The sequence below is a fragment of the Anabrus simplex genome, chromosome 2 (assembly GCF_040414725.1).
Source record: "Anabrus simplex isolate iqAnaSimp1 chromosome 2, ASM4041472v1, whole genome shotgun sequence".
NCBI lineage: Eukaryota > Metazoa > Arthropoda > Insecta > Orthoptera > Tettigoniidae > Anabrus > Anabrus simplex.
Window position 1 is genome coordinate 905453634 of NC_090266.1, and position 27689 is coordinate 905481322.

A 27689-nucleotide genomic window follows, 5' to 3' on the forward strand; every position below is an offset into this window, starting at 1 on the left:
ACATTTCTATGACGCATGGACGTCTTAGCCCCAAAGGGTAACACCACAAACATGGTTTACAAAGAATTTCTGGGGTAAATGAAACTAAATTTTTAGGTGAGTTTTTATACTTAAAGAAATTTCAATAATGTCTTAGTACAATGCCGAGGAACATTTACTTTGATCAAATTACGAAATCCACGTGAGCGAAGACGCGGTAATTGCTAGTATATACACTGACTGACAGAGCAAATGCAACACCAAGAAGGAGTGGTCAGAACTTTATGCCAATTGCAGGGTAGACTGACGTCACTGAGGTATGCTCATGATGTGAAATGCGCCGCTGTGCTGCGCACGTAGCGAACGATAAATGGGACACGGCGTTGGCGAATGGCCCACTTCGTACCGTGATTTCTCAGCCGACAGTCATAGTAGAACGTGTTGTCGTGTGCCACAGGACACGTGTATAGCTAAGAATGCCAGGCCGCCGTCAACGGAGGCATTTCCAGCAGACAGAGGACTTAACGAGGGGTATGGTGATCGGGCTGAGAAGGGCAGGTTGGTCGCTTCGTCAAATCGCAGCCGATACCCATAGGGATGTGTCCACGGTGCAGCGCCTGTGGCGAAGATGGTTGGCGCAGGAACATGTGGCACGTGCGAGGGATCCAGGAGCAGCCCGAGTGACGTCAGCACGCGAGGATCGGCGCATCCGTCGCCAAGCGGTGGCAGCCCCGCACGCCACGTCAACCGCCATTCTTCAGCATGTGCAAGACACCCTGGCTGTTCCAATATCGACCAGAACAATTTCCCGTCGATTGGTTGAAGGAGGCCTGCACTCCCGGCGTCCGCTCAGAAGACTACCATTGACTCCACAACATAGACGTGCACGCCTGGCATGGTGCCGGGCTAGAGCGACTTGGATGAGGGAATGGCGGAACGTCGTGTTCTCCGATGAGTCACGCTTCTGTTCTGTCAGTGATAGTCACCGCAGACGAGTGTGGCGTCGGCGTGGACAAAGGTCAAATCCGCCAGTAACTGTGGAGCGCCCTACCGCTAGACAACGCGGCATCATGGCTTGGGGCGCTATTGCGTATGATTCCACGTCACCTCTAGTGCGTATTCAAGGCACGTTAAATGCCCACCGCTACGTGCAGCATGTGCTGCGGCCGGTGGCACTCCCGTACCTTCAGGGGCTGCCCAATGCTCTGTTTCAGCAGGATAATGCCCGCCCACACACTGCTCGCATCTCCCAACAGGCTCTACGAGGTGTACAGATGCTTCCGTGGCCAGCGTACTCTCCGGATCTCTCACCAATCGAACACGTGTGGGATCTCGTTGGACGCCGTTTGCAAACTCTGCCCCAGCCTCGTACGGACGACCAACTGTGGCAAATGGTTGACAGAGAATGGAGAACCATCCCTCAGGACACCATCCGCACTCTTATTGACTCTGTACCTCGACGTGTTTCTGCGTGCATCGCCGCTCGCGGTGGTCCTACATCCTACTGAGTCGATGCCGTGCGCATTGTGTAACCTGCATATCAGTTTGAAATAAACATCAATTATTCATCCGTGCCGTCTCTGTTTTTTCCCCAACTTTCATCCCTTTCGAACCACTCCTCCTTGGTGTTGCATTGTCACTGTCAGTCAGTGTATATATAAAATATATCATCGCCGAGCCAAAACTACTGGACATAAATAAATGAAATTGTGGGATACCTTTACATTAGAATGTAGGTGCTCACTAAGGGAGGATTTTTGGATATTTTATCACTAAGGGGGTGAAAATGGGGGCGAATTGTTTAAATGAGTATATCTATAATTCAAAAACTACAATGTTTACAGACATAAAAATTGGTATTTGGATTTTCCTTCAAAAATAAAGAATCATGTATTATTTTGTTTTCAGAAAATCCGCTTAAGGGTGGCGAAAACTGGTGAAAAATGGGTTGAATTCCATTTATGAGGATACTCATATCTCAAAAACTGAAGACATTACAGACATGAAAATTGGTATTTGGAATCTCCTTTAAAAATAAAGAAACGTGTATTTTTTGTGTTTGGAAAAGCCAATTAATGCAGGGTGAGCAGGAGTGAGGAAGGGGTGTGAAATTTTAAAAAGACTATACCTACAGTATATCTCAGAAACGTAACATGTTACAGACATGAAAATTGGTATTTGATATCTCCTGTAAAAGTAAAGGAACATAATTTTTTTTGGAAAACCCACTTAAGAGGAATTAGAAAAGTGGGTTAATTTTTAAAATGAGCATGTCTAGAGTACATCTCAAAAACGTAACACATTACAGAAGTGAAAATTGGTATTTTAAATCTCTTTTAAAAAAGAAATAAAATGTATTTTTTGTTTTCAGGTAATTGGTTAAAATTTCTGTGAAGGGATTTGGATTATTTTTATTAGGATACCAATATCTCAAAAACTGTAGATGTTACAGACATGAAGATTGGTACTTTCAGTCTTCTCTAAAGCTAATGAAATATGTAGTTTTTTCAGAAAATCCACTTAAAGGGATGGGGTGGTGTGGAAGTGTTGAAAAATTAGTTGAATTCTTTATATGAGGCTAGTTATATTTCAAAAACTAAAGATGTTGCAGACTTGAAAATTGGTATTTCGAGTCTCTTTTAAAAATAAATAAATACTTTGAACCCTTTGGTCCATACTGAAGAATACCTACCTTTCTTATCTATCAGTAAAAGTTCATGAGATCTGTCTCTTGGGTCTTATCGGGTTCTTCGTGACTTGCTGAGGTAAAGGTAGGTTTCAGTAATTCTGATCTATCTACTGAAATGAAAGGTTTGTTAAAAAAGATGTTCCTATTTATTCAAGTAATTCCTGAAGCATTTATGATTTATCAACGGTATCATTGAACTCAATCGTGTCCACTGGACACCACAATTACTTTTACAAAGAGGGTGAGAACACTGGTGTGAGCCTTTGACGTAACTGCCTGATGGGCATCCTTACAAGAAACCATTGTCTCAATCATTAATTTAAGAAAGGAAGTCTGGAAATCCTTAAATTCGGCTTCCATGTGAGACTACATGTACCGTCATAGTGATTCTTTATGGTCCAGCCCTCGTAACACGAACTCTGGACTTTGGGTATAATTAAGGCAGTCCAATCGGCGTGTGCCACACCGTGGTTATACGGCATGGACCCTTAATTGAATCGATGTGACCTGCGACTACGTCATGGACCGACATCTAAACCTCTAAGTTACTTTAAAGTCATTGTGGATGATGACCGCAAGGAAAATGATTTTACGGTGGCATATGGCCCTAATCTAAGTCACTGAGGTTGATGACCCCCTGACCATCCAAGTTTCTAAGCTGAAGTCTAAACACAATTAAGTTACATCGGTTGATGACCAAAGTTTCCACTTTACCATCCCCAGCACATTTACTGTTCCATCAATCAAAGTCAAATAATGCAACAACAACAATGCTCACAATACTTTGTGGCAGTAAAACAAATTACCTTCGGATATGTCCCCTTAATCGTTACGTTAACATTTAAATATACCCAGAAAATAAACTACGATTTCCAGAATGCATCTGCAAGTTATTCGCGTGATTTTAAAGTTATTTCAAAATACGGTTTTCACTGAATTTAATAATTAAATAATTTTAAATGGTTTAATGAAATCTTAAAGAACAACAAATTTTATTTCCACGGACGAATGGTTTCTTCACAAGTTCCTAAACCATTTTGGCGTATTCGTTTAATCATGTTTGATGTTTATCTGTTGATTCCTGTAGCTGGAAAAGAACTATTGCATCATTCATGTCCAGTTTTATATCTTGTTTCATGACCTCACACTTTAAATCTAATCTAACCCTAGCCATTATTAACACTTGGATAACCCTAATAATTACGTACAAACCAAAAGCAACTCGCCGTATAATTACGATGTCATATCTCGTCATAACATTTTATAAAGTTTGCGCACCCCTCACAAAAAACAACTAATCATCACTACCACCGCTCTATATTTTGGACAACCCTGAAATTGGCTAACCTTACTCATTATACTCTAAGTTCGCGGTCTCAAATGTACATTACGACCTCAATTAAACAAATTCACAGTATCCAACTACTCGCACGTTATTCCTGGATGGAAATTTCAACTAGATTCCGTAATTATTTATCTGTTGCCACGAATGCAATCTTAATCCTACACGTAAACCACTACATGTTCCGTTATACAAACTGTTCCCCCTCGATCAGCTGCCGGTTTCGATACAAACGACCCTTCCCTGTCTGTCAGTCTCGATATGAAACGTCTGTTCATCATGCCTGACTGACCTCAAAGAACGAAACATTTAACTTCGCAAAAAGACTAAATACAAAATACGATATATTCTGACCAACCAAATATGCACATAGATTTACCTTTAAAAGTCCCACAATAATTGTACACATCGCAAATTAATACCGGCGCGGATTCTCGTATTCTGCTTTCCATTGCCAACATTATAAAATCTTCCTCGGGCTTCCACAAGTCCTGGCTTCATTGACAGGTCTCCAACACCTGATTCACAAATCTCATCACGACTCACATGACAAAACTAACCTCTGTTTCCCAAACTCAACGACTATCACTGACAAAAGAACTGGGATAAAAATCCTTACTAGAATCCACGACGTCTAATAACGCACAGTGCTTTAATAATGAATAACTTCGCATAAAATGATATCGTATTTTGATAACTGGATTTTCACGAAAATTACTTACAAGTTTCCTGATATTATTGTCACTCAGAAACGGTTTAAACGGACATAGAATACCCTACACTCATGACAAATTCACCGACATGCGTTACTCAACACTACGTACAGCGCTTCCATCCGAATAAAAATGGGTAACCACGGATCCCTTCTGCACCAACTCCATCAAAATTCCAATTGAAAATTTTACATCGAATGAACATCTTAATTTGACATCACAAAATATAGGCAATAAACACACGGAAATGACGATCTACATTGGACGTGATATCACTTCGAAACCCTATTTCATAACTTTTTACATCATACAGCACTCGCAAGACTTCAAAAATGTATCCAAGTGAAAAATAAAACAAATGACCCTTTTTCGTCGTATTCTGACATTTACAAAAACCACACAGGGGCGACCAACTGCGTCGTATATACCCCATAAAATAAACTACAAGTTAGACATCATGAAACAAGATATAGTAGGTGGTAAGATGGTAAGTCACATACCTTAAGTCACGCCAGCATTCATCTTAGGGCTCGCCTGTGACCCTGGCAGTTTTATTTAGCCATTTTTACATTTCTGGCTGTACAGATCATCATATTCTTTCGGTTTCCTGGAAATAAAGCATAAAAAAAGAAAATGCCCTTCACTTGTACTTGTTGATCGCACACGACGAAGTGTAATTATTTCCCGCACACGAATTACTTTCTTTACCACACACAATTAATACAAATTTATTTGGTACCTTGACCGTCCTTCTTGTACAATTATTTCCACTCAAGAAAAACTAACTCCACTTGGAGTCAAGACCCCAGCCACATCGGCTAAATCTGTTGGTTGGACTTAGTCTACTTTTGTCGTTCGATTTTACAGAGCAGTTCAACCCTCCGTCTTCAGCCTCGTGATACAAATGCAGGGACTTCATCATGGCGTCCCTTCTTATTTATAGAAACTACCCCTCTCTCCGGGCATTTTTCTTTGCCGCCAAGAAAATTTCCGTAACTTTTCTGACTTAACTGAACTGTAATTACAAGGGTTTTGAAGGTAACCACATACTTGCTACATTGCCGGCGGTAGTGTTCATGGATATTTAAAATTTATACATATTCAATTAGCTGGATAAATGACCTCATTTTATAGGCACTATATTTTGTCGACTTGGCGTGGGTAAGCGAGACACGCGCGTCCTTCTGATATAATCCACCGAAATGACTTAGATTCTTCCACGGTCGACACGTGCGAATGACGTCACGTTACCCCCCCCCCCCCGCGTGGGACAGAAGGATGCCACGCGTCACTCCCGTGATATCGAGAAATCGAACTTCTTATTCCAGTTGACAATTTAATGCATAATATTCTTAGGGCACAATGGTCATGGGATCAACATATTCTTTTGTTTTCGGAAAATCCACGTAAGGGGGAGGGGGTATTAAAGAATAGAAAAATGAGTTGAATTATTTGTATGAAGCAACTTATATTTAAAAACTAAAGATGTTACAGACTGAAAATTGGTATTTGGAATCTCCTTTAGAAAAAAACATGCATTTTCGGGGGAAATAACTGGGGGTAGGGGATTGAAAAATGAGCTGAATTCTTTTCATGAAAATATGTAGGTGTATCTCAAAAACTGAAGATGTTATAGCAGTGAAAATTGGTATTTTGAAGCTCCTTCATAAATAAAGGACACATATTTTTGTTTTTGGAAAATTCACTTAGTTTAGGTGGGGGGAGGATGAAAGGAATTAAAAAATTTGAAATCTTTTTATGGGGATACTTATATCACAAAAACTGAAGATTACAGACGTGAAAATTGGTATTTGAAATCTCCTTAAAAATCAAGAAACGCGCATTTTTGGAGGGGAAATCAACCTGGTGGGGGGGGGTGAAAAAGGAGCTGAATTTTTCTTGAGGATACATATATCTCAAAAACCGAAGATGTTGCAGTCGTGATAATCGATATTTCGGAGCTCCTTTATAAATAAAGGAACACACACTTTTTAGGGGGGAATCAACTTAACGGGGAGAGGGAGCTGACAAAGGAGTTGAGATATTTTGATGAGTATACTTATACCTTAAAAACTGAAGATATTACAGATGCGAAAACTGGTATTTGTGATCTCCTTTAAAAGTAAAGAAACACATATTTTTTGTTTTTTCGAAAATCCAATTAAGGGGGTGAAAAGAATTGAAAAAGTGGGTGAATTTTAAAAATGAGTACTGGTATATCTACTTTATATGTCAAAACCATAACATGTTACAGACGTGAAACTTGATATTTTGAAAGACGTTTAAAAATATAGGTTCATGTATTTTCTTTTTGTCAAAGAAGTGAAAAGAGTTGAATTATTTCTTATGATGGAACCTATATCTCAAAAACTGAATATGTAACAGGCGTGAAAATTGGTAATTGAATATCTCCTTTAAAAATAAAGAAACATGTATTTTTTTGGAAAATCCACTTAGGTAGAGGTGCGGGTGGGGGAAAGATTGATAAAAGGGTTGAATTATTTTTATGGGGATACTTATATCTCAAAACTGAAGATGTTACAGACGTGGAAATAAGCATTTGGAATATCCTTTAAACGTAAAGAAACATTTTTTTCCGACTTGAAAGAAGACTATTTGTCACATGCACAGTTGTATGTCACACGGTTGCCTTAGCCCCAAAAGGCAATACCACAAACGTAATTTACAAAGAGTTTATGGAGGTAAATGAAACTCAATTTTTCGGTGAGTTTATATACTTTAGGGATTTTCAGATAATGTCTTAGTATAGTAGCGAGGAAAGATTACTTTTATCAAGTTACGAAATCCACGCGATTGAAGCCACGGGTAACTTCTAGTTTGGGATATAATTAAAACAAATTAAACAGAGATAAGAAAATGCATCTACAGCTAAACTGGATTGCAGTGTGTGGTTACCTACTGACATAAGGGCAGGAAATATTTCATCATTTACCATCCAATTCAGATGTGGTACATTGCAGTCTTCAATAAATAGTAATAAATAGTAACCGAGATTTAAGATCATGTTTTCGACAGCTACGCAATGGTCAAAATATTTTTGGACAGGAGACCTCGGTGGAATGTACACAGCAACAATGACTACATTTTTGGTGTTGAAATGAAATGGCGTATGGTTTTTAGTGCCGGAAATGTCTAAGGACATGTTCAGTTCGTGAGATGTAGGTCTTTTGATTTGACGCCCTTAGGTGATCTGCACGCCGTGATGAGGATGAAATGACGATGAAGACGACTTGTACACCCAGCGCCCCTGCCATTGAAATTAACCAATTATGGTTAAAATTACCGACCCCAAAGGGAATTGAACCCAGGACCCCTATGATCAAAGGCCAGCACGCTAACCATTTAGCCATGGAGCCGGCTGGACTTTGTACTGTTTAAAGTCAGGGATGCGAACCATTGTTCAACTGTGCTACTGCATATATCAGAGTAGGTTTAAACTTCTTACTAAATACAGATCATTACACCCCCAATGGGATTCTTTCATACATGCGAAAGGAAAATCTACCGCATCTGAAAACTGAATATGTACTGAGTCCTAGTTCCTCATCACTAATTTCATCATATACATTTGTTTCAGTTAATATCATAAAGTCATAGTCAGCCGAACACGAAGAAATTCTGACTTCAGTTAGTTTGCTTTAAAGTCCATTTGCAGTTTCATAATATCCTCTAAGGCAGAGATGCTCAGCTGGGTGCCAGTTACGGCTAGTCCAGTGTGGCCGTGCTGGCCTGACGTAAATGCGGGCAGCTTACGTAGCAAACATACATCACAGTGAAGCGAGAGGGCATACACACTTTGCAGGGTAGTAGAGCAGTGGTGTTCGATTGTGGCTACGAAGATATCCTCCACTACTCAGTGAAATGTTGATTGGTGTACAGTATTTCCTTTTAAAAAGATGATCTAATCACTACAAAACTGATCTTTTCGAGATATCCCGGTTTGATTCATACTGCACTTGATATAAGCAGTCAATGTTATTTTCTTATACACTCAAAGAATACTGGTACGTTACCATTTTTGTGTTACAATTCACAAAGTTACGGGGTTTAAGCGTACCACATACATTTTACAATTCCTTGGATATGAGTGACAGTATTTCCATTCAGAAAAGTAAAATTCCTGTAATTCATCCAGCAAAACATATGTTTACAATATTCAACAATTTTACTGCTTAATTTTCCACACACTTGTAGTGTTATCTATATATATAATAACTTGTACTGACTGACTGACTGATTCATCATCATGAGCCAAAACTACTGGACATAAAGAAATGAAACTTTGGGGATACATTCATATTAACATGTAGGTGCTCGCTAATGGAGGATTTTTGGATATTCCATCGCTAAAGGGGTGAAAACGGGGGTGAATTTTAAAAATGAGGATGTCTATATCTCAAAAACTTAAACGTTTACAGATATGAAAATTGGTGTTTGGAATCCCCTTTAAAAGTTAAGAAAAATGTATTTTTTATTTTCGGAAAATCTCACTAGGGGGGATGAGAAAAGGGGAAACGAGGTTGAACATCTATTATGAGGAGAATAGGGGGTGAACAGGAGTGACAAACGGGGTGAAATAAAAAATGTATCTGCAAATTATCTCAGAAACGTAACATATTAAAGATCAGAAAACTGGTATTTGGAATTTCCTGTAAAATTAAAGAAACATAAATATGTTTTTCGGAAAATTCACTTAAGGAGAACTGAAAAAGGGGGGTGAATTTTTAAAATTAGCCTACCTACAGCACATCTCAAAAACTTAACGTGTTGCAGACGTGAAACTTGGTAATTGGAATCTCCTTTAAAAATAAGGAAACGCGTTGAACCCTTTAACTTACCATTCCATCGTTGGTCGTCCACAGCTGCTGCAGTATAGCAATATCGAACTCTTAAATCTTGGGCTCGTAGCGGGAATATATCGGTCACGATCTTAACCAAACTGGGGTTCAGAAGAGAGCCTAACTACTTGAAATAAGGAGCAAATATGTGCTTACTAACTTTAATTGAATCAATTAACTGAACAAAATAATCATTTATAACATATAAAATCCTTGATCAAGAAAAAAATTAATTATTTAATGTTTCATACGCAGTCACATTGCATGGCGTTAGTTTTATTGATTACATTATCGAAGAATTTTCTTCGGAGAAAGTAGAAATATCACAGATTAGTGGACAGCGAAAACTAGAAAAATGAAAAGTAACCTGAAAATCGGGCACCTATTGATCCAAACGATAACTGAGAATTAATCCACACGATCCGTGGAAAATCTGACCTTCAAAAAATAGAGTTCCAGATTTACTCTTAATTAAGGTTATCCACCAGTCAAATACCCTGTCGGATATGGGAACACCCGCCGAAAGGACCCTTAATCGAACCAAATTGACTATCAGTTTATTTGGATAGGTTGCAAAATACTATTGGAAAGCATGGTGTTCACTACAAGTTAACAGCAGCATTCACAATTGAAAATAAAATTCCACAATGTATTGTCATCTCGTGCCACCCTTACGTTATAAAATAATCCCGATGCTGAAACGAGCATCAAATGCAGTAGAGACAATACGCGACACTTAGCGAGATATCGAGGGACAGCTATTAGAGCTCTCTCTAGCGGGTAGACCTGAGAACTACTGATTCTGTCATAAGAGCACGTGTATTTGTGTAAGTTTTTGGTGTTATTTATGCGTTTTCAGTGAGTTGACATAATTAAATAGTAGCGTGTGTCATTCCTCGATATCTCCTCTCAGCTTGAGGGGAAAGGTATGTGCTGTGTTTGGCTGCAGTAACTATGAAGTAGAGAAGAACGCGCGGTCTTTCTTTCGCTTCCCTCGTGACAAGAAAATGTGAGTAATATTGCGTTTGTATGTATATTATTCCAGTGACAAAGAGATTTTTATAGCACTTCATAATTTTCTGACCTGCTCGACCCATATTTTAACTGCCATAAAATATAATACGCATATTTTATTGTATAGTGCAGCAGTTAACCTTCAATACCGATGTGTTGTTGTAGGTGTGATCTGTGGGTTTTGAAATGTCACAGAAGTGATTTGGGTAAGGTGTACAAGAAAGAAGGGACGTTACGTTTATATAAGAATTATAAGATCTGTTCAGATCACTTCCAGGCCAGCGACATTAGAAATCCTCCACTATACAGCCAAGAGTTTGTTACATTTTTACTCTAATTGTACGTAAATATTCCTCAAAGATTCACTATCGACAACAATTTCACACTTTTCTTTCTTTTATCCCTCTTCTCAGATTAAATCCGGGATTTTATAGATTTTCTTTCTGTTAGTAGGCTCCATGTTAAGAGGAAAATTGTCCATCTTTTAAATATTAATTCATTGCATCATGTGTGTAAGGAATGTGCCGATATTTTTATTGACAAGTGTCTTAATGCGATGATACAATATTTTTTACATGAGAAAAGACAAATCTAACTGTAAAAGTTCAGGCAGGAATGCTAAAGCAAAAAAAGTACGGTAATGCATAAATGAAAGATCAAGCCATTTCACAGCAGTCCATTTCACATCTTATTTATATGTCTAAATTCAGTCTTTATATAATAACCTTTTAAACCATTCTTCATTCATTTATCCAGAATTGCTTTAGCAACTTCGAAGTTAATATCTCAATAATACTTTCTTTCTAGACATAATTTATTTATCCATTTTCGTATATGTATTTCCATTGATATTTGAATTTAGCACGACTTTTCAGGTCAAGTCACTAGGAGCGCCACCGTCGAATTGTCTCCCATTTTAACAAGGCAAAATCCGTAAGTGTCGCGTATTGTCTCTACTGTATTTGCGTGCATCACCAAAAACATCTGTTCAGAAGGAACAACAACAATTCGATCCGAGAGGATCTTACGTTACGTCGTTCTGAAGGAACAAAACTGCGAAATGCAGGAAACACTTATTCATCACGCATTTAGAAGAAATGCCGAACACTGAAGTTAAATAAAAAAAGTGGTAAATCACTTGAAAAATATTATTACAAAACCAACTTTCAGGTTATAAACGGTTACGTTACACTTAATAAAATTATGAGTCCACATGGTAAAATAAAATTAAAATATAGGAATTCTTTCCTTTACAGCAACTACTACCATTACAGATCCATCTACTTATTGTTTGCCCCAACAAACTAACTACAAAGTTATTGATCGACCACAATCAACTATTATATAAATGAAAGAACGACAAAAGTTGAAAATAAAATATACTACCGGCTGACGAATCGAACGCGCATTCGTAACTCAAGTCTCACACAAATAAGCTGAGTGTCAACACGCACACTAGCAAAGCAATCGGACGTCAGAACGACAAAACAATTAAGTCCGTAAATAAAATAAAATACTGAAGTTCAATGAACTCAAACACGCGCGGCACTTGCAATAAATATTCAATCACCGTTAACTCAGTTCCCAATATTGGACAACCCAAACGTTCATGCCACTAGTGGTTTCATAGTCTTAGGTAAAAACCTTCCAGCTTGTAAAGGCTGTGCCAAGACATGGCCTCTATATTACTTAGCTAACACTCTTCGCACTGCATACACTACTGCAGACACTACCATCGTTCAAGTCACTTCGCAAAAACACCTCATCTAAAACTTGAGTATATGCAGCCGACACCCTAAACCTATCGTCGGGCCTACCTAATGCATACACACCCTAACACTAACCTCTATATACATACACACACACACCTTTCTAAACCTATCGTTGAGTGTGAACTAGGACGTCTCATCATCAGTAAACTCCTAGGATAACATGTGACGTCCTAAATCTACTGTCGAGCGGAAACTGGGTTGTCTACGCTTCCTCTAGGATGATAGGCGAAATCGTAACTTCAAACACACTCCTAGATATTTTAGCTGTAAGCCTTGTCGAAACTAATAACACACAATGAAACAAATCTTGCCACCAAATGAACGCAAGTTGGGAAATGCAACTAAGACCCCATCTTGTTAATAAGACGTGAAATTGAAAAATAAATAACGCGTGGCAAGCAATCCACAACTCAAACACGATCTCGACATGCGCAATGAAGTTTGGAAAAATAATAATGACTTGCAACACACTTCTAACATTACGTGAATATCGCCAAAACAGTAATCATCACCATCGCAAAAATCCACACGGTAACTCTAGGGTGAGGCCCACACTTCGCCTACCATCTCACCATTCATATATCCATATCCATAAACTATCCAGTGAAGCGAAATTCAATGAATCTACACAGCCAAACTATCGCTTTAAGAAAGTTCAATATCTCTTCCAACAATGTTTCCGATTTAATGATAAATTATCGTCTCGTAATTATGAAATTTACTGAGTGGAAATTTGTTATAACAGTCAAATAACACCAACCGTGTATTCCGAATGCTCTTCTACCCATGAGGTCATATAATATAATATTCATTATGCTGACTTTACGTAAACTCGTCACATGGACTTAACTGCCAAGAGCTACAATCTTCAACAGAAATTGTTTTTCACTGGGGATCTTAACTTGAAATCATAATGTGCGTCATAGAGCACTCACTTCGAACCAACCTTCGCCCGGTCACCTGTTCCGGATTGTTACCGGAATATACTACAGCCTGCCCCAGAAATATCACATTGAATATACAGCCTGTCTCAAAAATTCTTCGACATCAGCAAATATAGCCTGCCTCAAAAATTCATTTTTATCGCCTCTCACGGCGGCATTACACATAAAATACAGGCTTCCTCTGCGTTCAACATCTTATCTCAACATATCATTCCGGCACGATCCATTTTTTCTGTTTCAAGGCTTTTCAAACCTCAATCCTCTCGTGACAAACAACTTTTATAAAAATCCTTTTTCATTTATTTTTACTACAACTTTCATACCTCAGGAATACAAGAACACACCGTGATTCCCTATATCAGCGACATACACGATGTCACAAAATTTAACTCCCTACGAATAAATAGAACTTTATCAGACTTCACTAGATTTCGAGATGAACGCAAATTTTACTGAACATATCTGTTAAATACACTTTTAACATAGAAAATTTTATCCCGCGGTAAATATTATTATTATTATTATTATTATTATTATTATTATTATTATTATTATTATTATTATTATTATTATTATTGTACCGGGCGGTACACCTCCTCAATGCAAATTCTAATATTGCGCCAGTTTAAACTCCTCTACAGGAGAACGCCTGAACTTTAACAAACTGTACTAATTCAAAGGTTTCTTGGAAGATGTCACTACCGTCAATTTTGAAGTGTTCTGAACTGTGTCTATTTCGATTTGTTTGCTCCATATCAAGAAATTTGAACATTTTCTAACAGATGTCTCTACCAAAACTAATATCGCACTCTGGTGTAAAGGAATGTACCTTCCTGAAGAAATTTTGTATTCATAAGTTTTGTCTTAACTAAATTTTGTTCTGTCAGTTGTAGGTTGGCAATATAATCCTTTCTTTCCGCCTGTTTTGAATGTAGCCAATCAGGAATTTCTGTGATTAATTTTCCACCAAAAAGGTGTTTCTTCTTCGTCTGGTGTATTAGTTTTTGCTGTTATCCAATAAAATTTTGTGGGCGGGTTGTAATCATTAATGAAACGTCTCGAATTTTCCACGAGGGTATATAAACTGCTGATTTTCTTGTCTCGGGGCCACTTCAGTAACATCTCTTCTAGTGTGATTATGTAGCAGGGGGCGGGAAGCGCCTCTTTCTTCGGGCAGCAGTTCATCCATAAGGTAATGGCCGTTTAATAACTTCATTTCTTGCTAGCTCAGCAGTTTAACCATCGGGGCAGGTTCGAAACTTTTCTCATGTAACCTATCCTTAAAGTGTAATAGACATTTGGTAAAATTTTGGCTTTTTAACTATAAATTGGGATAGAGAGTGCCTAACCCTCTCGAGCTCCCACTCATATTGTTCTGAGGTGACTACGTTTTCATTTCCATTTTTCATCCCTTCGTAATGTAAATAAGTTTTCTTATCGTGTCACCTCTGTAGTATGGGATTAGCCCTTGCATAAGCGGCCTAGTGCCAAATAGGTTTTAAAAATGTATTAGGAGTGCAAGTTACGCCTCCATTCAAATCAGAATTTTGGGCCATGTAATTGACCTGTTTCTTTACTGAATAGGCCTCAGTAGATTGGGTATTATTACCCCTGTTCTTGTGTGCCTGGAGGGCAGATTGAAGGTGGACTTTGGCGTGGCCTTTGTATAGGATTGATCTTTGAGAGCGGGTTTGCTCTTTCTTAAAAGTGGATTTTCTGTGTGCCTCGAGGAGGCTTTACTGGGTAATTGGGAGCAAGTGCTCCTTGGCATGATTGGGGTTCGGACAGACTTACAATTCATTATGGTGTTAATTTCATATTTTCCCCATAATTGCAACGGATGTAATGAATTATTTCTGTCACGGAGTTTCGCGGCTTCTTCTTCAGGAAATTGACCTCGCCACGTGTCGCAGAATCCGCGAGCAGGACGCACTTTCCTCCAGGCTTAACTGCATTCATATTTACTATGGGGATTCTGTCTTCACATACGGTTTATAAATAATTTAAATCCTTTATTCCTGGATTTACCATGTCGCCAAAATCTCTCGTTATGAAGGATTTCTCGAAATTGACAAATTATTCATTTCTCGAGGTACACCGAAGTATCCCGGCATTTCACGTGCTCGCGGCTCGCTTGTCACGAAGAGTTTGTTCCCACGAGACAGAGAGGCTCTTGAAATAAAAACATGGCTACTCTCAAAAAAGTTGTTTGTAGCTGAAATAAATATTTGGAATTAAATTTCTTTTTCATCGTAGGATTATGGGTTCAACGTATTCTTTGGTTTTCGGAAAAAAAACCTTAACGGGCGGGGGTGGGGGTGGGGTGAAAGAACTGAAAAATTAGTTGAATTATTTGTATGAGGATGTATGTATATCTACCGAAAATCTGAGGATGTTAACACCGTGAAAACTGGTATTTGGAATCTCCTTTAGAATAAAGGAACACGCATTTGGGGCGGGAAATCAACTTGGTAGGGAAGGGGATGAAAACGGAGATGAATTCCTTTTACGAGGATACATATATCTCAAAAAGTGAAGATGTTACAGTCATTATAATTGGTATTTGGAAGCTCTTTTAAAGAAACGGGTACAGTTTATTTTTGGAAATTTCACTTGAGTGGGGAGTGTGAAAGGAAGAATTGAATTCTTTTTCTGGAGAAAGTTATACCTCAAAACGGAAGGTTACAGACGTGGAAATTGGTATCTGTAATCTCCTTTAAAAATAAAGAAACACACATTTTTTGGGCGGGGGGCACCAACTTTGCGGACGGTGGTGGAATGAAAACTGGAGATGTTACAGACTTGAAAATTTATATTTGGAATTTTCTTTCAAAGTAAACAAACACGTAATCTTTTGTCTTTGGAAAATCCACTTCAGGGGGTGAATTATTTGAAAAAGTTGTTGAATACTTTGTATGAGGGTACTTATATCTCAAAAACTGCAGATGTTACAGACGTGAAAATTAGTATTTGGAATCTCCTTTAAGAATAAAGAAACACGCCTTGGCAAGAGGGGGCGGGGAGGAATCAACTTACGGATGGAGGCGGTGACCAAGGAGTTTAATACTTTTTATGAGGATACCTATATCTCAAAACTGAAGATGTTACAGTCGTGATAATGGGTATTTGGAAGCTTCTTTATAAATTAAAAAACAAGACTTTTTGGTTTTCGAAAAATTCACTTAAGGGGGAAGGGTGAAAAGAAATGAAAACTTTAATTTTTTATGGAGAAACTTATATCTCAAAAGCTTAAGATTACACTCGTGAAAATTTGTATTTCGAATCACCTTAAACAATAAGGAAACACGCATCAACTTAACAGGCTGGGGTGAAAAAGTAGCTGAACACTTTTTATGAGGATACTTATATCTCAGAAACTGCAGATGTTAGAGGCATGAACATTTGTATTTGGAATCTTCTTTCAAAGAAAATAAACACGTGTTCTTTTGTCTTCGGAAAATCCACTTAAGGGGTAAGGTGAATTAATTGAAAAATTAGTTGAATACTTTGTATGAGGATACTTATATCTCAAAAACTAAAGATGTTACAGATGTGAAAATTGGTATTTGGAATCTCCTTTAAAAATAAAGAAACAGACATTTGTTTTTTCCTGAAAATTGACGAAGTGGTGTGGGGTTGCAAGCAAGCAAGCAAGCAAGCAAGCGAGTTGAAATATGTTTGAGAATAATTTATCTTAAAAACTAAAGCTGTTAGAGACGTGAAAATTGGTATTTTGAATTTCCTTTCAAAATAAAGAAACGCGTATTTTTTGTTTCCGGAAAGTCCACTTAATGGAAAATTCTAAGTTCCCATGGAGGGAATTAGATATTTTTCACCAACAGAGCATGTCAAAAACAGATCAGATGTAAGGCTTTTCAGGCGTTTGGTCTACTAACCAGCGTTTCATCTTAGGTCTGACCCTAGACTAATCAGAGTGGGATGTGTCAGACCCTACCCACTGACGCTGGGATGTATGTACCTCCACAATGGTATGCAGTTATCAGACTGTGCCTTTTATAATGGGATTCTGATAAGTTCACCTGCATACACCCCAGCGTCAGTGGGTAGGGTCTGACACACCCCACTCTGATGAGTCTACCGTAGTGTCAGACCTAAGACGAAACGCTGGTTAATAAAGCAAACGCCTGAAACGCCTTACATAAGTCCACTTAAGGCAGGAGAGGGGTTGAAATAAGTCTAGAAGAAGAAGAGAAGTTGAATTATTCTCATGAGTATACATTTATCTCAAAAACTGACGGTGTTACAGACGTATAGACATGAATACTAGTATTTGGAATCTCCTTTCAAAATAATGAAAACTTATTTTTTGTTTTTAGAAAGTCCAGTTAGGGGGCTGAAAGGATTTGGAAAAGTGGGTGATTTTTTAAATGAGTACCGGTATATCAATATTACATGTCAAAAACTTATCATGTTAGAGACAAGAAACTTGGAATTTGGAAAGTCCTTTAAAACACAGGAACATGTACCTTTTTGTTTTCGGAGAAGGCACTTAACGGGTGGTGAAAAGAAGTGAAAAGTAGTTGAATTATTTTTTATGAGGATACTATATCTTAAAAACTGAAGATATAATAGACATGAAAACCGGTATTTGGAATCTCCTTTAAAAATAAAGGAACATGTAATTTTGTTTTCGGAAAATACACTGAGATGGGGTGGGGATGCGGGAAGCCCTGATCAAGGGGTTGAATTCTTTTTATTGGGATATTTATGTACATCTCAAAGACTCAAAATGTTACAGATGTGGGAATAGGTATTTGGAATCTCCTTTATAAATAAAGAAACATGTATTTACTTTTTCAACTTGGGAGAATAGCCCCAAATGGTAATACCACAAACTTGATTTACAAAGAACTTCTTGGGTAAATGAAACTCAATTTTTGGGTGAGTTTTTATACAATAGGAATTTTCAGATAATGGCTTAGTACAATGCCGAGGAACGATTACTTTGATCAAATTACGAAATCCACGCGAGCGAAGCCGCGGGTAATAGCTAGTGTGAAAATAATATTTTAAACTTATAAGGCACCCGATGTTAATAGCTAGCCTCTGAATGGTGACGGAGTTTCATCACGAGTGAGAAAATAGATATTTACTATCCAAGATTAGTGTACAACAAGGTAAATGCATTTACCAAATAAATATACCTACAGTATGTCTTCAAATAAGTAACGTAACTGATGTTACTCCCAATAAGCAGGACTGGACTCTTCGCGAGTTCATCAGATAATTACAACTGAAGCAACCGGAAGAGCCACACCTTATCCACCTTAACTTCATATTATGTTAGAAATGTTTCTAAGGATCCCTTTAAAATATAATAGTGAAATTGTAATTCATTATGTACAATACAAAAATATTTGAGGTTATTTCTTCTCTCTTTATTGTATCCAGTCAAAATACATAAACTGCAATGAACAGAAATAACATATTTCCCACAATGTAAATTGAAAATGACATGTATTTCTGCCCTCGTTCTTTCATTATTTTCTGCCTCCATTTCAAACTAAGGTATCGCCGCAGTTATCGAGGGTACCTGAGAGAACTTCGCCAAGCCTTCACAGCCTGTGACGTAAACATAATGTCACTGTGGATAAATGGCATATGCTCATCACCTGTCTGCCCGCATGCTTACATTGCTGTGCGCCCACGGAACGAAATACCCAGTGTGAGCACTTCTTATCTAAAGTTTTCAACTAATCTGTTTACTGATGACTTAGGTGTCTTCCTTGGACTATGCCTTTGACCACTGTGAATTGATTCTATATACATGTGCTGTATTTCATTACTGATGTGGGTTGTACTTTTTAAATCATTCTCTACCACTTAAGTTTGGACAACTTAAGTCCAACATGTTTCTTACAATTTCTTTGTATGGAAGATCTTTGATGTTGCCAAGGAATTTTGTCACTACTTCTTTGAATGCGTTGCATGCATCTTCCTCAATTTTGGCCATCGTTTCTGTGAGATTTTTGTCCATCAACAGTTTTCGAATCTGTGGTCCATCAAATATGCCTTTCATTTTTTTTTTTTTTTTTTTTTTTTTTTTTTGCATTTGATAATGTGAAAAATTTTGTGCATAAATATTTGTAGCATGGACTATTAAGATACCATTTCATGATTCCCAATTTGATGTGCAAGTGTGGAAGAAAAATGTTTTCATGGTCAACAAGACTTAAATTGAAGACCTTTTTGGATCCTGGTTGAAGTTTTGGGTAGCCACTTCGTTGTCCCAGCAGCAAACCAATGACCTTCAAATCACCGCAAATTTGCCATTCACGATTGTGAAATTTAATTCTTTCTGTACCGGGCGGTACACCTCCACGACGCAAATTCAAATATTGCGCCGGTTGAAACTCCTCTACAGGAGAACGCCAGAACTTTAACAAACTATATTAATTCAATGGTTTCTCGAAAGATGTCACCACAGTAAATTTGGTAATTTTGAAGTGTCTGAACGGTGTCTATTTCGACTTGTGATTGTTTCCTCCGGATCAAGAAGTTTGGACGTTCCCTAACAGATGTCTCTACAAAACTATAATAACGCACTCTGGTGTAAAGGAATGAACTGTCCTGAAGAAATTTAACATTCATAAGTTTTGTTTTTGCTAAATTTTGTTCTGTGGTTTGAGAGTTGGCAATGTTAATCCTTTCTTTCCGCCAGTTTTGAAATTAGCCAATCCCGAATTTCTTAAATTAATTTTCGGCCAATCGGGGCTTTTTTCCCCAACCTGCTCTGTAACTGTGTTCTGTAACCAATAAACTGCTGTGGGTGTGTCTTATCATTCATGAAAGGTCTCGAATGTTCCACGAGGGTATATAAACTGATGATTTTCTTGTCTCGGTGCCACTTCAGTAACATCTCTCCTAGTGTGATTATGTAGCAGGGGGCGGGAAACGCCTCTTTCTTCGGGCAGCAGTTCATCCATAAGGTAATGGCCATTTAATAACTTCATTTCTCGCTAGCTCAGCAGTTTAACCCTCGGGGCAGGTTCGAAACTTTTCTCATGTAACCTATCTTTAAAATGTAATAGACACTTGTAAATCTTCGTCTCTTTAACTATAAATTGGGATAGAGTGTGCTAAACCCTCTTGAGCTCCCACTCCTATTGTTTTGAGGTGACTTTGTTTTCACAACTGTTTCTTCCTTTCTTAATGTAATAAAGTCTTCTTATACAAGTCACCTCTTTAGTATGGGATTAGCCCTTGTGTATGCGGCCTAGTGCCAAGTAGGTTTTAAAAGTGTATTAGGAGTGCAAGTTACGCCTCCAGTCAAGTTGGTATTTTGGGGCCAGTAGGTTGGGTATTTATTACCCCTGTTCTTGGTATGCCTTGAGGGCAGTTTGAAGTATAGTTTGTTGTGGCCTTTGATGGGCTTGAACCTTGAGAGTGGGTTTGCTCTTTCTTAAATTCGATTTCTGTGCGCCTCGAGGAGGCTTAATATGGTAATCAGGAGCCAGTGCTCCTTGGAATGTTTGGGGTTTTCTGCCCCTTTGTTTGAACTTGGTATATAGGTAAAGTTGGGCTTATAGCTCAAGGTTCGTGAGTGTCGGGCTCGAAACCCAAATTTTGTAATGAACTAAAATTGTACTTTCTTAATTTGTTGATCTGCTACTTGGTACCTGTTATATTCTCTTATTTATCTTGAAAAGAAAATATAACCTTTGTTAAAGTTTTAAATTAACTTTAATTTCGTAAGTTGAGACCTATTCCACCCAGCACCTTCTTTCACCTCTGCTGTTCGGAACACTTTCATGCACCAACTTCAATGTCTTGTATGTTTCGGACCGCTTTGTGAAGTCTGCAAGTGGCATGGAAGCCAGAACGTTGCTGTTGTGAAGTAAAACAGCCTTAAGACTTCTTTTGGAAGAGTCAATAAAAAGACGCCAGTTGCTAGGATCATATTCTCTCTCTCTCCCAATTGATGCAGAAGATTTTGAATATCTGCAAACATATTTTTCAAATTCTCTCTCATGATTTCTGTACCAGGGAAATATAACCCCAGATGCCAACATATTCTTTCTGCGTAGTCTTGAGCCAAGTAACTCGCTCTTTTCTTTGGTTAACTCATTTAATTCGGATTGTGTAAATTAGTTTGTTAGTGTCATATTGATGTGGCTCAAAATCTATTTCTTCAGCGTCTGATTGCAAGGAACTGCTTTCAGTTTCATCACTCAAGTTACCACGTGGAGTAGTTACTGGTAAGTCAGGTCCATGAGTAATGGGCTGAATAGCTGACAAGAGGTTTGGATATTTGATTTTTTTTCTTATTGTAACCGAAGACGTTGGTCATACAAAAATAACAATCGTCATAATGATTATTCTGCTCTCACCATTGCGTGTGTATGGACAATTATATTGCGTTTTGTTTGCCCTCATACCAGTAATGAAATCTCTCAACACAGGTATTGCTTGCAATATGGGATGCGAAAGATTTGTCTTGATCTCCAAATTTCAATTGGAAATAAGAAAAACAAAGTTTCTTCACAAATGAGTGTAGGTGACGCACCTTGGAATCAAACACATACATACCGCAAATATTGCAAACCTTTTGAGGACTTTGTTGACACTGCCTTCTGTGCACCTTGATACACTAGCCATGATGGCCTTCAAATTCTAATATACAAGTTTCATGAATAACAATTGATTGAGACACAGTTTCTATATTAACATTAATGCTCACATGCACGAATACACATGAATGTAAAAGATGCACTAAATGCGTACTTGTTGGGGCATGTCTCATCCACAGCTGACTATATCATTGTAGTTTATCTTGAAAAGGAATGACAGCGCAACATAAACTTCGGATAACAACTGGGGTTTAAAATACTTCTGTTTATACAAGTGGTCTGAGGTAGCAACTCTACTCTGTCTTATCTGCAATCCAACTATCCTTGTGCTTTTAATATTGTGTATCTAAAATTCTAGAAAACCGAACCCAGAACTTCGGTCCTCACTTACATCTCGACTTATCATCTTTACACACGGGAATAATCACATGTTTCCTTCCCTTGATGCATAATATAATATTATTCCAAAGTGAGTTGTATGAGAACATCACTCATCATTACATCTTACGAATGCAGGTACAAAAAACAGAACTGAGTCAAAACTAGATGTGTTATGGAAAAACTACAACATTTTCGGACTCAGGGCATCGATTTCTATAAAAGAAACACAGTTTCTATTTTACCGTAAAATCATTTTGGCTAATTTAATCTCCAAGAGTGGAGTTAATGACATCTGTATAATGATAATCAACATCACCTTCTAAGGTTGTTAACCCAGATGTTGACTGGTAGCAGGTCTCCAAGAGTCACAATCTTGTGCCAATCTGTTAAGCTCCACATAGGATTACAAAAGAATAGGATCAATACATCACATGTCAGTCCCGTTTATGATACAACCTGCTCCTTATATTCCCCGAACCCCTTCCATTCTAATAATGGGAATTCAAATCCTGACAACAATAGCACTCAAACTGTTACACATCCACAAGCTATGGACGACTAATAATCCAGCGGGGCCATCTTCTGAGTGAGTTTCCAATCTATAATTTAAAGTAAAGTTCTCTAGCATCTATATTTATTTGTGCTCTTAGCTTTCAGGCATTCATCTGCTTTCAAAATTCATCCGTTTGAATAATTTGGGCCATACCGAGTGAATATCAGAAGATAGTAAAGTATCCATTTCGTTTTCCAAGATCATCCATGTCAAGAATTTTGCCAGGCTGAGTGGTTCAGATGGTTGAGGTGGGATATAAAGCAAATAACAATATTATTATTATTATTATTATTGATTTAAGCCCACTAAGGAGCGCTGATGACTAGTTCTTCCTCGATGATCTTCTTTGTTCCCAATATCTCTTGAGCCCTGCTGATAATTTCTCCTTTCTCTCCTGTGAAAGGGGCTCCCGATTTCTAGGAACTCTAGGTGGTGGGGTCCAAGACTGTACCATAGCACAAAATTTGGAACGATCTTCTATATCAATGTCTGAAATCCCAACCGAATTTAAGTCCTTCTGTACTTGATTAAGCCACAAGCTTCCAGTCTTGAAGCTTTTAACCAAAGAAAAGATCTTCTAAGTAAGCCTGTTGCTGTCCATTCATTGTAGGTGTCCGTAGAACTTAAGCCTCCTACGTCGCATGCTGGTATTGGCTGATTCTGACTGTCGGTACAGCTCAGAGTTCGATTTAAGTCTGTAGGTTCCATCTGGGAGCAATCTCGGTCCATGAATTTTCCTGAGGATACGTCTTTCGGCTTTCTCTAGATCATCCATGGTGCCTTTTTTGTTCATCAGGAGGGTTTCTGAGGCGTACAAAAACTGTGGTCTGACAACAGTTTTGTAATGACAGATCTTAGAATTTTTTGAAATGCACCTCTTATTATAATGGTTGTGGGATAGTTGGTACGCTGCATTGAGTTTGTTACACCTTTCTAGGATGGATGTACCGTCTCTACCATTGGGGTGGACCCATTCACCAAGACAGCGGAAGCGATTGACTTTCCCAATCGTTCCATGTATGGTCGTCAAAGGGGGGTTTCCAGGATGCCGAGTCTCAAAGTACTTAGTTTTGTCGTACGATATGTGTAATCCTGCCTTCACCGCTATCTCGTGCAGGGCTTCGATAGCAATGACAGCATCCTTAGAGTTGTTGGTTAGGATTGCAATGTCATCTGCGAATGCTAGGCACCTGATCTCAATCTTTCGGGTCCCGGCTCCAATGGCAACTGGTTTGATTTCTAGATTCCTCAGTGTACATTCCCAGTTCTTGATGACTTTATCAAGCACTAGATTATTATTATTATTATTATTATTATTATTATTATTATTATTATTATTATTATTATTATTATTATTATTATTACTCAAGAATTTATTTTGTCAAGTCAACAACATGTTGACCACATCATACCTAATAACTACATTTTTCAGCATCTCAACTTTGAGATTTCATTTATATTTAAAGGATTTAATCAGGCTAAGGGTTATGTTCTTTTAAAAGGTAATATGCTCTACATATTCAATGAAGCACAGTGTTTATAAACAGGACATTCTCTTCATCAAGAGGCACTCAATTTTAAGGATTTCCTAAGATGTGCAGACGTTTTAATGTGTTTTAGCCCCATAGCATTAAACAGCACACATTCTTTAACATCAAACCACATGAAAATGTACATCTGCCTTCGTGATAATTATGATGGAAAAGAAGATTCACGCACTCATCACTAAATTCATGTGCAGTGATTTATCATGACATTCTTCTTTTTTAAGGACATTAATTTTAAGATCCCTTAAGAAGGGTCAACTATTTTAATGCGCACTGGTTTTAACATGGTATATCATTTTTTCAAGAGACATAAATTTTAGGGATCCTCATGAAGGTTCAAATGTTTCAATGTATGTCTTTTAGTTTATAATAAATACATACATACATACATTATCATTATAGACTGTTATGCCTTTCAGCGTTCAGTCTGCAAGCCTCTGAGAATTTACTAAACGTCGCCAAAATCCTTGATTTGCAACTAGTGTTGTGGCCTCATTTAGTTCTATACCTCTTATCTTTAAATTGTTAGAAACAGAGTCTAACCATCGTCGTCTTGGTCTCCCTCTACTTCTCTTACCCTCCATAACAGAGTCCACTATTCTCCTAGGTAACCTATCCTCCTCCATTCGCCTCACATGACCCCACCACCAAAGCCGGTTTATGCGTACAGCTTCATCCATCGAGTTCATTCCTAAATTAGCCTTTATCTCCTCATTCCAGGTTCCCTCCTGCCATTGTTCCCACCTGTTTGTACCAGCAATCATTCTTGCTACTTTCAAGTCTGTTACTTCTAACTTACGAATAAGATATCCTGAGTCCACCCATCTTTCGCTCCCATAAAGCAAAGTTGGTCTGAAAACAGACCAATGTAAAGATAGTTTCATCTGGGAGCTGACTTCCTTCTTACAGAATACTGCTGATCGCAACTGCGAGCTCACTACATTAGCTTTACTACACCTTGATTCAATCTCACTTACTACATTACCCTCCTGGGAAAACACACAACCTAAATACTTGAAATTATCGACCTGTTCTAGCTTTGTATCACCAATCTGACATTCAATTCTGTTGAATTTCTTACATACTGACATCAATTTAGTCTTTGAGAGGCTAATTTTCATACCATACTCATTGCACCTATTTTCAAGTTCCAAGATGTTAGACTGCAGGCTTTTGGCACAGTCTGCCATTAAGACCAAGTCGTCAGCATAAGCCAAACTGCTTACTACATTTCCACCTAACTGAATCCCTCCCTGCCATTTTATACCTTTCAGCATATGATCCATGTAAACTACAAACAGCAAAGGTGAAAGATTACAGCCTTGTCTAACTCCTGTAAGTACCCTGAACCAAGAACTCATTCTACCATCAATTCTCACTGAAGCCCAATTGTCAACATAAATGCCTTTGATTGATTTTAATAATCTACCTTTAATTCCATAGTCCCCCAGTATAGCGAACATCTTTTCCCTCGGTACCCTGTCATATGCTTTCTCTAGATCTATGAAACATAAACACAACTGCCTATTCCTCTCGTAGCATTTTTCAATTACCTGGCGCATACTAAAAATCTGATCCTGACAGCCTCTCTGTGGTCTGAAACCACACTGGTTTTCATCCAACTTCCTCTCAACGACTGATCGCACCCTGCCTTCCAAGATGCCAGTGAATACTTTGCCTGGTATACTAATCAATGAGATACCTCCATAGTTGTTGCAATCCTTTCTGTTCCCTTGCTTATAGATAGGTGCAATTACTGCTTTTGTCCAATCTGAAGGTACCTTACCAACACTCCACGCTAATTTTACTACTCTATGAAGCCATTTCACCCCTGCCTTCCCACTATACTTCACCATTTCAGGTCTAATTTCATCTATTACTGCTGCCTTATGACAATGGAGTTTATTTACTATCCTTTCCACTTCCTCAAGCATAATTTCACCAACATCATTTTCCTCCTCCCCATGAGCTTGGCTGTTTGCAACTCCACCATGATGATTTCCTTTTACACTGAGAAGATGTTCAAAATATTCCCTCCACCTCTCCAGTGATTCCCTGGGATCTATTATGAGTTCACCTGAATTACTCAAAACACTGTTCATTTCCTTTTTCCCTCCCTTCCTAAGATTCTTTATTACTGTCTAGAAAGGTTTCCCTGCTGCTTGACCTAGCCTTTCCAGATTATTACCAAAATCTTCCCATGACTTCTTTTTGTATTCAACAACTATTTGTTTCGCTCTGTTTCTTTCATCTACATACCAATCCCTGTCTTCCTCGACCCTTGTTTGGAGCCATTTCTGATAAGCCTTCTTTTTACGTTTACAGGCTGCTCTCACTTCATCATTCCACCAAGATGTTCACCTTTTCCCATCTTTACACACAGTTGTTCCTAGGCATTCCCTTGCTGTTTCTACTACAGCATCCCTGTATGCCACCCATTCACTTTCTATATCCTGAACCTGCTTACTGTCTACTGTTCGAAACTTCTCACTAGTCATATCCATGTACTTCTGTCTAATTTCCTCGTCCTGGAGATTTTCTACCCTTATTCGTTTGCAGACAGATTTCACTTTCCCTACCCTAGGCCTAGAGATACTTAGTTCACTACAGATCAGATAGTGGTCTGTATCATCGAAAAATCCCTGAAAAACTCGTACATTCCTAAAAGATTTCCTGAATTCAAAGTCTGTTAAGATATAGTCTATTATGGATCTGGTACCCCTAGCCGCCCATGTGTAGCGGTGAACAGCCTTATGCTTGAAGAATGTATTCGTAACAGCTAAACCCATACTAGCACAGAAGTCCAGCAAACGCTTCCCATTCCCATTAGCTTCCATATCTTCCCCACATTTACCAGTCACCCTTTTGTATCCTTTAGTTCTATTCCTAACTCTCGCATTGAAATCGCCCATTAGCACTATTCTCTCCTTGCTGTTGACCTTACCACGATGTCACTCAATGCTTCATAAAACTTGTCAACTTCATCCTCATCTGCACCCTCACATGGTGAATACATGGGCACAATTCTTGTCCTAATTCCTCCCACTGACAAATCTACCCACATCATTCGCTCATTTACGTGCCTAACCGAAACTATGTTGCGTGCAATGGTATTCCTGATAAAGAGCCCTACCCCAGACTCTGCCCTTCCCTTTCTAACACCCGTCAAGTACACTTTATAATCTCGTATCTCTTCCTCCTTATCTCCCCTTACCCGAATATCACTTACTCCTAGCACATCCAGATGCATCCTCTTTGCTGACTCAGCCAGTTCTACCTTCTTTCTTCCATAAGCCCCATTAATA

General features: G+C 38.3%; 1 protein-coding gene across 1 annotated transcript in view; it reads right to left on the minus strand.

The window, feature by feature from the left end:
* The window catches only part of Marf (Mitochondrial assembly regulatory factor), a 601407-nt gene that overhangs the window by 39416 nt on the left and 534302 nt on the right, over positions 1-27689 (minus strand). The window lies entirely within an intron of this gene.